The 14,358-nt window shown below is 45.4% G+C and overlaps 1 non-coding gene across 1 annotated transcript; it reads right to left on the bottom strand.

The window, feature by feature from the left end:
• Window positions 1-8,661: 8,661 nt before the first annotated feature.
• LOC144234763 (U1 spliceosomal RNA) lies at window positions 8,662-8,824 on the bottom strand. Its single transcript, XR_013336067.1, has one exon. It is a non-coding gene; the product is annotated as a U1 spliceosomal RNA (small nuclear RNA).
• Window positions 8,825-14,358: the final 5,534 nt, after the last annotated feature.

Raw genomic sequence — 14,358 nt, 5'->3', positions numbered from 1 at the left:
TTGTAACTTGTGCATTCAGGGTCCTGGCACCTGAGGGGTACCCAGAGGGGACATCGAGGGTGTACAGGCCTTACTGCTGCATCTCAGATGAGTGGGGTTGGCATTCCCCACTTGGGAGAGGCCCGGGGAAGACAAGGGATGTTGGCGGTGGGTAGCTGGGGTCACCCAGTGTCAGCCATGGGTCTTCCGTGACTCTTGGTTTGCTCCCAGACACTTGGTGGCTGCCACATGGCAGTGTCCCCACAGCAGCAGAACCATGGCACCCTCATTCCACCGTGCCCCAAGCTCCCCCACCCCATGGAGCACTTGCTTCCAGGAAGGGAGGAGGATGGAGTGGTTTCTCGCAGGTGTGTGGATGCTCCGTGGAGCTGAGCAGGGGGAGGACTCTAGGGCTCTGGCTTCCACGGACGGGCCTTGAACGCCGGGAGAAGGTGGAGAAGACGACCCCGTTTCTCCTGTGGTTTGTGCCGTGAGGGAAGCGACTGTCTTCAAGGAGCTTGGAGAGGGTCTGAGGCTGAAGGAGAAGTGCGGGTCATGGGGAGCGTGTGCAGGAGCTGACCGGTGCCGGAAGCAGAGGGAGCCACCCCCCGGGGACGGGCTCTCACAGGCTCTCTGCCCCCAGGGCTCAGCTGGGTGGTGTGGGGGTTTGAGCTGGAGGCTTAGAAGGGCTGGCAAGCTACACAGATGAATGAGGTGGGCAGGTGGTGACTGGTCTCCGCCCGAAGGGGGAGCCACCCTTCATCTCCAGCCATTTGTTGCTGGGGGCGGGGGGGGCGTAGTTATGGAGGGGTCCAGTGTCATGGGTCTTCTGACTCTTGAAGGAGAGTGGAAGATCCCAGATTCCTATGGGATTTCGCCCCTATCAGTCAGGTTTCCTGGGTTAGGGCCGCAGCAACAAACAGCCTCCAGTACCGGCTTCTACCAGTAAAGGTTCATTTCTGTCCCTGTGGCATCCTGGCCAGGATGGCTCTGCTCTGAATGGCTGGCCCCATCCTGGGTGTGCCCTCTTGTGGCAGAGGGGAAAGAGACCCACATGATGCCTCTTCAAGCTATGGCTTGAAGCGGCAGGTGGCATGGGTGGCTTGTGCCCACACCCATTAGCCAGAGCAGGTGCCCAGAGCGAGAGGAGAAGGCCCGATGCCTGCTCCTCTGCCTTTCACGGGGAGACGCTGCTGCTCACGTGGCCGCTGGCGGGCGAGGGCGGGGTGTAGAGGACAGCGGGGGTGAGGGCGTGATCTGCCACCCTCCCTCTTTGTAAATGTTGGCCATGGAGTCAGAAGCATCGTAAATGCTGAGCAGAGCCCCCCCAAAACCCAGGGTGCCCTGGGCTCCCAGTTTACAGTGTCTGATTTATAGGGTCAGGGATGGAGCGCCCAATCTTGCCCTCTTGGTGAAACGCAGAGCCCTGTCTCAGAATCCCTGGAGTTTCTCAAAAAGTAATAAATGGTTACCGGGCTGCCACGTTATGGGCAACTCTCTCTTGGCTCCTATAGCAATCATGACGTCCTTTTTTTTTTTTTTTAAATTTTTTTAAATGTTTTATTTATTTCTGAGAGAGATAGCGTGAGCAGGGGAGGGTCAGGGAGTAAGGAAGACACAGAATCTGAAACAGGCTCCAGGCTCTGAGCTGGCCATCAGCACAGAGCCTGACGCAGGGCTCGAACACACAAACCGTGAAATCATGACTTGAGCTGAAGTCGGATGCTCAACCGACTGAGCCACCCAGGTGCCCCTGTTTACTTATTTTTGAGAGACAAGCACACACAGAGAATGAGCAGGGAAGGGGCAGAGAGAGAGAGAGAGGGAGATAGAATCGGAAGCAGACTGCAGGCTCTGAGCTGTCAGCACAGAGCCCGATGCGGGGCTTGAACTCACGAACTGTGAGATCATGACCTGAGCCGAAGTCGGATGCTTAACCGACTGAGCCACCCAGGCACCCCAATCACAACTTCCTTTTATAAGTGCTCAGAAACGTCCTTTCAACAGGTCATTCATAAATATGACCCAGAATCTAGGTGGCTGGCTGTTCTGTGGTCTCCAGAGCTCACCCTCTCCTGTCGTTGGCATGCAGGACATTTGTCTTAGAGAGCCCGTCCCCTCCCCACAGTCTGTTGAAGATGATTATTGGCAGAACTCAGCAATGACATTCGCAAGATCTCTCAGCACCCAGGGGTTTCTTGCAGGCCAAGAAACTTAACACCATTTCCAATGGTAGGAAGCTCTTTTAAATTCCCTTAGTTATTTCTTTACGATGGGTGTATCTGGGATGATGCTGGCACCTGCCATTGTCTTTGAGGGTCCCAAGGATGGGTAGGAAATCGCCATTCAAACTGTGTCCATCTTTGTCCAGAAAGAAGACTGAGTTGAATCCATCAGGACCATCGACCCTTGGGTCATACTCTGAGCCTCTTTGTTACATACATACACCCCCGTGAAGCACATGCCTGGTGTGCACTCTTCACAATAATTAAACTCACTATTAATCAGGATGGTGATTTTAGGTTTGGTAGGTGCATGTTTTAGTCCATGATGAAGACCAACCTGAGTCTCTGTGATCTTGATTTCAGAGGAGAAGAGAAACAGTTCTTAACTCTCTACGAATGTAGGGGATTACGGTGTTTGCTTATTCTTGCCGAGTATAAAGTGTTCTTTGCCTGAGCAAAATTGTTCGTGGGAGCTAAGGACCCAGAGGACTGTCAGGGACATTCAGACAGTGTTCACCTCTCCTGGAAGAGAGTCTGTAAGGAAAATTAAGGACACCTGGTGCAGCCTAATTGGGCCAGACAGTTCCTGTCCTCTGTGAGGCATGACTGAAGACTGGTGACCTCAAAGTCCTTTGGACTATTGTGTTCTGGACAGTTCTACCAGTCATCGTAGGGGGAAGATCGCAGCCCTGGGGTGAGGGCTGGTCTCCTGGGGGAACGGATGGCCATCAGCAACCATCAAACAGCAGGTGCCTGGCTAGGAAATGAGCACAGGGAGGCAGGCCCGAGAACCCCTCGCCCTCTCCCTACCTTGGGTGGAGCAGGGGCTGGGGTCCAGGTGGATCTGGCCTGACTCCAGGAAGCTTGTGAATTGGCAGCTGTGGCGTGGCTCATGCCATGCATTGGCACGGTGGACCGTCGGGAGACAAGGCAGATAGATTGTCCATGGAACAATGGCTCCTGGCCAAGAGGTAGCCCCAAGCCACATGTGCAAGGACAGGGCTATGTCCCCACTGGTGGGGGCTGCCCCTGCTGGCAGAAAGAAAGCTTTCTCTTTCTTTCTCCTTCTTCGGTTATTTCCCCTCTTTTTTTTTTTTTTTGTTCTTCTCAACACATAAGAATATGTGATAATTTTTAAAAGATTATCAAAATCGGATCAGCACCATCGCCATCATACATTTTAATAAAAACATTCCACGTAACAAGAACAGCCATGTCGGGTTTCTTGGGGCCTCAGAGCAGGTCTGTTTGTTCGCCCATCTGGAGGTCTGTCAAATAGAATTCACTCCACACTCACAAGGGAAAGCTCTCCCCTTTTAAGGACGTCATCTCGCCCTAACTGTTGCCAGTCCTGAGGTAGCTGTCCCCCAGCACTTTCTAAATAGGTAACTGGCAGCTTCCAGATACTTTCATTGTTTTACTTTTTTTTTTTTTAGCATTGTTAACACATATTTCAGTTTATATATTTTTTTATCCAGGATAGTTAACATACAGTGTTGTATTCATTTCAAGGGTACAATATAGTGATTCAGCACTTGCGTGCGTTACCCAGCGCTCATTATGATAAGTGTGCTCTTCAATCTCCATCCCCTGTTCCCCTCCCCTCCCCTCTGGTAACCATCAGTTTGTTCTTCATAGTTAAGAGTCCGTTTGGGGCACCTGGGTGGCTCAGTCAGTTAAGCATCTGACTTTGGCTTGTGGCTCTGATCACACGGTTCGTGAGTTCATGTCCCGGGTGGGTGAGCATGAGTTCTGCTCTGGGTGAGCATGAGCCCCACATAGAGTAAGCCCCACCTCTCTCTCTCTCTCTCTCTCTCTCTCTCTGCCCCTCATGGGATTCTTTCTCCCTGCCATCCTCTGCCCCTTGCTCACTTGAGCCCCTCCCAAAAAAGTCTGTTTTATGGTTTTTCTTTTTTTCCCTTTGTTCCTTTGCTTTGTTTCTTAAATTCCACATATGAGTGAAATCATATGGTATTTGTTTTTCTCTGACTGACGTATTTCAGTTAGCATTATACTCTCTAAATCCATCCATGTTGTTGCATATGGAAAGATTCCATTCATTTTGATGGCTGAGTGAAATTCCACTGTGTGTGTGTGTGTACACATCTTCTTTATCCATTTATCAGTTAGTTGATGGACAGTTGGACTGCTTCCATAATGTGGCTATTATAGATAATGCTGCTATAAACCTTGGGGTGCATGTATCTTTTTAAATTGATTTTCTTGTATTCTTTGGGTAAATACACAATCGTGGAATTACTGGATTTTATGGTATTTCTATTTTTAATTTTCTGAGGAACTTCCATACTGTCTTCCACAGTGGCTGTGCCAGTTTGCATTCCCACCAACAGTGCATGAGTGTTCCTTTTCACCCTTGCCAATGCCTGCTGGGTTTTTTTTGTGTGTTTTTTATTTTAGCCATTCTGACAGGTATAAGGTGATATCTCATTGTGGTTTTGATTTTCACTTCCCACATGATGAGTCATGTTGAGTGTCTTTCCATGTGTCTGTTAGCCACCTGTACTTTTTCTTTGGAGAAATGTCTGTTCATGTCTTCTGCCCATTTTTAATAGGGTTTTTCGGAGGTTTTTCGGTGTTGAGTTGTATAAACTCTTTATACATTTTGGAGACTAACCTTTTCTCAGATACGTCATTTGCAAATATCTTCTCCTGTTCCATAGGTTTTCTTTTAGTTTTGTTGATTGTTTCCTTTGCTGTGCAGCAGATTTTCATTTTGAAGAAGTCCCAATAGTTTATTTTTGCTTTTGTTTCCCTTGCCTCAGGAGACATATCTAGAAAAGCATTGTTCAGGGGGCACCTGGGTGGCTCAGTTGGTTAAGCGTCCGACTTCAGCTCAGGTCATGATGTTGCAGTTTGTGGGTTCGAGCCCCGCCTCGAGCTCTGTGCTGACGGCTCAGAGCCTGGAGCCTGTTTCCGATTCTGTGTCTCCCTCTCTCTCTGACCCTCCCCTGCTCACGCTGTCTCTCTCTGTCTCAGAAATAAATAAAAACAATTTTAAAAATTACATATTAAATAAAAAGAAAGAAAAACATTGCTCGGGCCGGTGTCAGAGAAATTACTGCCATCATTTGGCTCTCTTCTAGGATTTTTATGGTTTCAGGCCTCACACTTAGATCCTTAATCCATTTTGAGTTTATTTTTGTGTGTGGTGTAGAAAAGTGGTCCAATTTCATTCTTCTGCATGTGGCTGTCCAGCTTTCCCCACACCATTTATTGAAAAGAATTTTTCCTATTTCCTGTTCTTGCCTCCTTTGTTGAAGATTAATTGACCATATCACTGTGGGTTTATTTCTGGGCTCTCTATTCTGCTCTATTGATCTATGTGTCTATTTTTGTTGGTTTGTTTTAAATGTTTATTTAACTTTTGAGAGAGAACATGAAGGTGGGGGAGGAGGAGAGAGAGAAGAGGACAGAGGATCTGAAGCAGGCTCTGTGCTGACAGCAGTGAGTATGATGTGGGGCTTGAATCCAAGAACCATAAGTTCATGACCGGGGCGGAAGTTGGACGCTGAACCAACTGAGTCACGCAAGCACCCATCTATTTTTGTGCCAGTACCATACCATTTTGATTACTACAGCTTTATAATATAACTTGAAGTCTGGGATTGTGATGCCTCCAGTTTGGGTTTGTTGTTGGTGATGGTTATTTTTTTGTTTTTTGCAAGACTACTTTGGCTCTCCGGGGCCTTTTGGGGTCCATACCAATTTTAGGATTGTTCCAGTTCTGTGAAAAAATGCTATTGATATTTTGACAGGAATTGCATTAAATCTGTAGAATGCTTTGGGTAGTATGGACACTTTAACAATACGTTTTCCTCCAATCCATGAGCATGGAGTATCTTTCCATTTGTTTGTATCATCTTCAATTTCTTTCAATGTTTTGTAGTTTTCAGAGTCCAGATCTTTCACCTCTTTGGTTCAATTGACGTCTAGATATTTTATTATTTTGGGTGCAATTATAAATGGGACTGTTTTCTTAATTTCTCTTTCTGCTGCTTCCTTACTAGTGAATAGAAATGCAACGGATTTCTGTATATTCATTTTGTATCTTGTGACCTTACTGAATTCACTTGTCAGTTCTAGTAGTTTTTTGGTGGTGTCTTTTGGGATTTCTATGTATAGTATCATGTTATCTGCAAATAGTGAAATTTTTATTTCTTCTGGACCAACTTGTATACTTTTTATTTCTTTTTGTTGTCTATTTGCTGTGGTTAGGGCTTCCAGTACTGTGTTGAATAAAAGTGGTGAGAGTGGACATCCCTGTCTTGTTCCTGACCGTGGTGGGGAAATCTCTCGGTTTTTCACCATGGAGCATGATGTTAGCTATGGGTTTTTCAGATGTGGCTTTATTATGTTTGAGGTCTGTTCCCTCTAAACCTACTTTGCTGAGGGTTTTTATCATGAATGGATGCTGTACTTTGTCAAATGCCTTTTCTGCATCTACTGAAATGATCACGTGGCTTTTGTACTTTCTCTTGTTGATGTGATATATCATGTTGATTGATTTGCAAATATGGAATCACCCTTGCATCCCAGGAGTAAATCCCACTTGATTGTGGTGAAGGATTTTTTTTCAATGTATTGTTGGATTTGGTTTGCTACTACTTTGTTGAGGATTTTTGTATCTATGTTCATCAGAGATGTTGACCAGTAGTTCTCTTTTTCTGTAGTGTCTTTATCTGGTTTTAGTATCAGGGTAATGCTGGCCTCATAGAATGAATTTGGAAGCTTTTCTTCCTCCTCTATTTTTTAGAATAGTTTGAGAAGAACACATATGAACTCTCTGAATATTTGGTAGAATTCACTGGTGTAGCTGTCTGGTCCTGGTCTCTTATTTGTTGGGAGTTTTTTTGATTCCTGATTCAATTTCATCACTGATGGTTGGTCTGTTCAAATTTTCTATTTCTTCCCCATTCAGCTTGGGAAGTTATATGTTTCTAGGAACTTATCCATTTTTTGGAACTTGTCCAATTTGTTGGCATATAATTTTTCATAATATTCTCTTGTAGTCTTTGTATTTTGGTGTTGTCCGTTGTTATTTCTCCTCTTTCATTTCTGATTTTGCTGAGTCCCCTCTGTCTCTCTCTCTCTCTCTCTCTCTCTCCCTCTCTCTCTCTCCCTCTCTCTCTCTCTCCCTCTCTCTCTCTCTCTCTGATGAATCTGGCTGAAGGTTAATCAACTTTCTTGATCTTTTCCAAGAACCAGCTCCTGGTTTCTCAATCTGTTCTATTGTGTTTTGGTTTCTATTTCATTTATTTCTGCTCTAGTCTTTATTCTCTCCTTCCTCTACTGGTTTGGGGGTTTGGTTTGTTCTTTTTTTCTAGCTCCCTTAGGTATATGGTCAGGCTGTTTGTTTGAGGTGTTTCGTGCTTTTTGAGGTCAGCCTGTATTGCTATAAACTTCCCTCTTAGAACAGCTTTTGCTGCATCCCAAAGATTCTGGACTGCTGTATGTTCATTTTTATTTGTCTCTACATATTTTTTGATTTCCCCTTTGATTCCTTGGTTCACCCATTCCTTGCTTAGAAACGTGTTATTTAACCTCCATGTATTTGTGCTCTTTTCAGATTTTTCTTGTGGCTGATTTCGAGTTTCCTAGCATTGTGTTCCAAAAAGATGCAGGTTTTGACTTGCATCTCTTTGGATTTGTTGAGGCTTGCTTTGTGACCTAATATGTGATCCATACTGGAGAATGTTCCATGCACACTTGGAAAGAATGAGGATTCTGTTTTAGGATGCAATGTTCTGAATATATATGTCAAATCCATCTCGTCCATTGTGTCATTCAAAGCCACTGTTTCCTTATTGATTTTCTGTTTGGATGATCTGTCCATTGATGTAAGTGAGGTTTTAAAGTCCCCTACTATTATGGTATTACTATTGATTACTTCCTTTATGTTTGTTATTAACCGCTTTATGTACTTGGGTGCTTTCATATTGGGTGCATAAACATTTACAATTGTTATGTCTTCTTGTTGGCATTGTCCCCTTTGTGATTATATAGTGTTCTTCTTTGTCCCTTATTACAATCTTTGTTTTAAAGTCTATTTTGTTCAATATAAATATTGCTACCCCAGCTTTCTTTTCACATCCATTTGTATGATAAATTCTTCTTCATTCCTTCACTTTCAATCTGCAGGTGTCCTTAGGTCTGAAATGAGTTTCTTGTAGGCAGCCTATGGATAGATCTTGCTTTTTTACCCTTTGTCTTTTGATTGGAACATTTAATCCCTTTACACTCAAAGTAATTATTGATAGGTATGTACTTATTGCCATTCTATTCCTCATTTTATGGTTATTTTTGCAGTTCTTCTCTGTTCCTTTCTTGTCTTAAGGCAAGTCTTATTCTTTACACAGTTACTGCCTACTAACTAGCCTCTGCCTAGGCTGTGCCCACCAACTGGTGTCTCCTCCTCTTTTTTTTTTTTTTTTTTTTCTAGGGGAAAGCACGAGTGCAGTCCCCAACTGCCACAAGTTATACAGTTGAGTTTCCCACATCTGGGGAAATCGCAGGGGTCAGCACATCCAGGGTGCAATGGACAGACCTCACCCTGGGAGAATCACCTTCATGATCATGGCATCTCTCTGCCAGCCAAGTATAAGTGGGATCTCCTTCTAATGTATCTGCCCACCTGGTGGGTAGGCAAAGGGGAAACTTCTTTTTCTATTTTGTCAGACCAGTGAGTCCTTTACTTTGCACAAAAGCATTTTCTACATGCGAAGCCATGGGCCTGCTCAAGGGGGTACTTTTGTGTCATTTGTACAAAGACACCCCTAAATCTGGGCCTGAGAACCCCTCAATGAGCAACAGTTGCAACTACTCCGTGTCTCATTCTTCTTTAATTTTGGAATGTTTCGTAAAGACTCGTGAGGCGTATGACTTCCTGAGCTCCTGCTATCTCCCAGGAGCTGTTCTAGACCCCAACGGTACATAGCGGAGGTGGGGTAGGGACAGACAAACTCCCTGCCCCCGTGCAGCTTGTGTTGTAGAAGGAGGTCAGTTGGTCTCAGCTGTGCTCTGGGGGGTTGAGGGAATGCCACCAGCACCCCTCACACTGGGGCTCACATACTGGTAGCAGTAGGAGAGTTGGCTGGCTCTTGAGAATCATTGGGGACATGGGAGGATGTGGATCAGCGGACAAACCTTTGGAGTCTAGCACCCTGGGCATCTTAGAAGTATCTAAGGAACATTCTGAGGGGCCCAAATCCTGCTGGGGCCTTTAGGAATTCAGTGGGTACATGTACATGAAGTTGGCTTGCGGCCATTATACAGGGCTTCATTCCTTCTCACCAGCACTAATTCTGCCTTTTCCGGTCTGAAGATCCATCCTCTTGATGGCAAATTTGGAAGTCAAGCACAATTTGAGTTCTATTTTCTTGCTATCACAGGTTAACTCCATACACTTAGTCCCAATTAGCCCGTTAGCCTCCCTTTCCTCTGGAGCCGCGTTCTCCCTGCAAGTCTCTCCTCAGGGAGATCTACTCCGGATGTTTCCAACCCTTATCTGGATGGGTCCCAAACCTGTTTTCCCAGGGGGTTCAGGGCCCTCGTCTGGTCGGGCCCTGGATGTCACCAGCTAGTTCAGAGACTGGTTTCCTCTCGGGGTCTCTGTCCCTACACTTCTGCAGGGCGGGACGCCCTGAGTCAGGTTCAGGGGAGCACTTCTTATTTCTTTGTTTAAACTACGGAAGATGAAAGTGTCGGCAGCTCGAAGAGAATTTATCAGACACCCTGTGTCCGCTAGGATGAGATTCCTCGCTGTCGCCACTGGACCTTGCCGCTGTGCCTGCCAGTGCGGTCACATATGCCCTCGACAGACCTGCTCAGTCTCTGAGCCCAAGGGCAGAGCCACGCGCATGTGGACAAGCAGCAGAAAAGCGATGCTTTGGCAGCAGACGGCCATCTGCTGGAACTTCACGGGACCCTTTGTCTGAAGCCCAGTGACCACTCTCCTCTGAACACCACCCCCCCGCCCCTCCCCCAGGGCCTCCCCAGTGTCTGCTCCTGGGTTTCTCCTCTACCGGTGTCGGATCCTTCTGCTCTCTTTCCGGATCTTACTCACTCATGTCACCTGGCTTCTGCCCCTAGAATGACCTTGAACCCATATTTGTCTGCTCCTGAGTTGATCCGTTTGACATCTAGTATGGTTCCTGCCACAGAGGGCCTGTGTCTGGTTGGTTCTGGAGCGGCCTGATGTCCTTTCAAACCCGACCCTTGCTCCCAGAGAGTGAGCCCAGCACACAGCCTGTGACACTGCTCAGAAAGCCGGCCATCAGTCCCTGCTCTGGTCCTGTGACCTGGAGGGTACGCCACAGTCTCACTTCCCTTCCTCTTCTCATCATCTCTGTGGCCATCTCTCCCCTCAGATTGTGCACCCCCATGCAGGTGTGCCCATCCTCACGCGTGGTCGCCCTCTCCTCACCTTCCCACCAGGAGAAGGCAGGTCTTCCATTGCCATTGCATCCCATCCTTCAAGGCTCACAGCACTCGCAAGTCGCATTTGTCTTCCTGAGCTCAAACTCCAAGGTCATTGTTTTCAGATCCAGCCTTGTACCCTGGAGCAGACTTCCAGCTCTGCAAAGTTTATTCCCCCTGGTTATTTTCTTCCTGGGAATTAACGGCCTTTCCTCCCTGTTTCCTGCTGCTTCCATTTCTTTTATTTTATCAAGCTCTATAATTATGCTGCCTTACTTAGTGCTTTGTTTGAAAGAGTTTGGGTCTAAAAAATGACAGAAATTTAACTTTGACCAGCTCAAGCAATAGAGAGAATCAGTGGACTCATAATCCGCAAAAGAGGGGCAGAAATAGGATTGGGCATCAGTGGCCACTAGAATTGGAGGCTTTCGGGGCACTTCTCTTCCCTCGTTCCTGCCTGCTGTGAGGCAGCTTTGTCCCCTCAAGTGCCTTTCCCCTCAAGGATGCAAGCACGGGTGCCCGCCGCGCCAGGCACACGCGTTCTCAGCTTGGAAGCACCAGGTTGTCGTCTTAGATGATTACATCATCGCTGAGCCCCATCCCTGGCCGAGGTTAAATACAAGGTCAGATGGCTCTGACCATCCCACATCTGTTCCTCTCTAGGCCCTCCTCCCAAAGTTAGAAGAACTTCCGGTCCTGAAGTCTTCCTACCTTCAACTATCAGGATCGTAAGCCTGATGGACGTCAGGAATGCTTTTTGTTGGGGAAGTGAGCGATGGTCAAGAAAAGAGGATTAAAGAAAATACTACAGAGATGCCTCCCACCTTGTAGGTATAGGATATAAGAATCCAGCTAGTGCTTACCTCTCACCTGGGCTCCATTCACAAACAGTCCAGGGTACAGTTGCTGATTCAGAGGAATCTTGTTCTCCTGAGTCTGACTGGTTAGCAGAATCCTGACTTTAGAATATTATTGTTTCCTTCAGATAAGCTTTTCATAAAATGTCCTGTGGGAGCACTTAAAAGGCCCCAGAACTGGGTCTTTTTTCAAGTATTTTTAAATGTTTATTTTTGAGAGAGACAAAGACAGAGTGTGAGTGGGAGAGGGGCAGACAGAAAGTGAGACATTGAAGCCAAAGAAAGGTCCAGGCTCTGAGCTGTCAGCACAGAGCCTGACACAGGGCTCCAACTCCTGAACCGTGAGATCATGACCTGAGCTGAAGCTGGACACTTAACCGACCCAGGCGCCCCCAAGCACCTCCAGCACTGGGTCTTTATTGAGATTATCGACCAGGGTGTGTGATGGCTCTTCTACTGGCTTGATAATACATGTTTGTTATGTGGAGCAGAATTTAATCCGACATTTTTCTTTGTTGTGATCTGGTAACAAGGTTAGGAGGGGGAATAACCATTATCTTCACCTATCTAAGGTCAGATCCAATATTTGAAAAAAAGTATCAAAAATAACAAAAATGAAATTAAACACAAAACAAATGAGAACAGAAATAACAAATTTAAAAAGTTAATAAGTGCACAAAGATCCAGAAAGCAACATAATTTATTAATTGATAGCTGATATGTAATGATACATAACACAAATAAAAGCTGATATGTAAAATAGCTTAATATATAGATATATGTGATCTACATATTATACATGCAACTATTATGTAATAATTTCTTTTAGTATTTGTTTATTTTTCAGAGAGTTTGAGCAGGGAATAGAAGAGAACTATCCAAAGAGAATTCTCATATTTAGTTTCATTTGTTTTGTGGTATATTGCAGAGAGAGGAGGGGACAGAGGATCTGAAGCTGGCTGTCAGCACAGAGCCTGATGTGGGGCTCAAACTCCCAAACCACGAGATCATGACCTGAGCTGAAGTTGGGTGCTCAACTGACTGAGCCACCCAGGTGCCCGTATGTAATATTTTCAGTAGAGAAAATAAAATAATTTAGTTCCTCCTCTAACGTGGTTGATCAAAACATTTTGTGAGTCACTAAATTTTAAAATTCATGAAATATGCAACTTCAATGGATACATTCGCTGTAGTTCTTCCATAGGCTTTGTGCCCTATAAATAGAGGAATTCTGATAAATTTGAGTTTGCACATGCTCTTCAGAAAATTTTAAAAAATAGCATGGAGTGTTTACGATTATGTACCCTGAATATAGAGTATATCCCTAACATAATTCCCCTAAGAAGTGATGAGAACCGAATCTTCCAATTATAATTTTATGTGTTTAATTGGAAGAACCATCCACAGATTAGCTTCCAGCTTTGCACATAAAACCTCGCTCCTCTTCCTCTCCCTGTATCCATCCAGCGCGGGCACCATAGAACAGATTCCTTTCACGGGAAAGGAAGCCTCTGGTACTGAGGTAGGTGTGGTACATCTCCCTATCACGTCCAGGGGCAAGTTTGCCCAGTGGGTGGTAAGAGTATTCCTGCACGGGGCAGATAAGAGCAAGTAGGTGGCAATGTCTGCAAGCCACACCAGTGCATCCCACTAAATCCAAACTAAACGTGTCACCAACTGAACCTTCCGTTGCTAGTTCCCCCAAATGCCCGTGAGCGCTCACGCCACCTGACAAAAGGAGAGTTTGGAGGAAAGAAATTCATAAAGAGAGAGTGCCTTAATTGGTTGTGGTCCAAATGTCTGTTCTCTGCAAAATTTATTTAAAAAAAAACAAACACATCTACCACGTAAACAGACGGCCAGGGACCCTCCTGGGACTTTGGAAGAGGGCCATCCAATGAGAATTCCCGTACTTAGTTTCATCTGTTTTGTGGAGTATTGTGTCTGCACCCAACTCTAACCATGGAGGACTACCCATGTTTAATGGATCAGGAACAGCCGAATTGGATGGCTGGCGTAAGTGGCTTGCAACAGAGTAAAACTCCTGCAAGGTATCAGCAAGATAGTCATAAGTTACAGCACTCTATGATTCGTGATACATTGTTTCTAATATTCCCCCGCAACCATTCACAAAGCCATGGCCGAAAACCACACCTACCTACAAGGACAAAAATAATTACACCATAAATTTGTAGAATATGTAAATATGTAAATTAGGCCTAGTATTATTAGACTCATTTAAAAAATGTATAAATGAGGAGGCTGACTGGCAAATGCTTCTATAAGAGTCTGCGATAGGCGGTGAGAGCGTGATTGAGAAAAGCAGAGCAATGAGACAGTGGGGATTAATAGGTGCAAATTAATGACGGATTGGATAGAGGTAAGGAAGACAGGAAAGTATTTATTTATTTATTTAGATTAATTTTTGTAATGTTTTATTTATTTCTGAGAGAGAGAGACAGCATGAGCAGGGGAGGGTCAGAGAGAGACAGAGATAGAGAATCGGAAACAGGCTCCAGGCTCTGAGCTAGCTGTCAGCACAGAGCCCGACATGGGGCTCAAACTCACAAACTGTGAGATCATGACCTGAGCTGAAGTCGGACGCTTAACCAACTGAGCTACCCAGGCGCCCCAACAGGAAAGTATTTAAAAAAGAACTCTGTGTGTCATCATGAGTCTGGGCTTTTTAAAGCGGTTGCTTTTGACCTGCTGGGAAACTTGTGGAAAAATATTCATTTTGGCATTGAGAGCAGGAAAGTTATGGGTTCAGTTTGCAAGTGGTGAAAGTAATGCACTCCAAATTAACGATCTTACCTGGTCATCTTGTTCGAATGTAAATGGATTCAGCAGTTTGGGGCAAG

This window comes from Crocuta crocuta, unplaced genomic scaffold (assembly GCF_008692635.1).
Source record: "Crocuta crocuta isolate KB4526 unplaced genomic scaffold, BGI_CrCroc_1.0 scaffold180, whole genome shotgun sequence".
In the NCBI taxonomy this organism is placed as follows: Eukaryota; Metazoa; Chordata; class Mammalia; order Carnivora; family Hyaenidae; genus Crocuta; species Crocuta crocuta.
The sequence above is the reverse complement of the archived record's forward strand: the minus strand, read 5'-3'. Positions and strand labels throughout refer to the sequence as shown.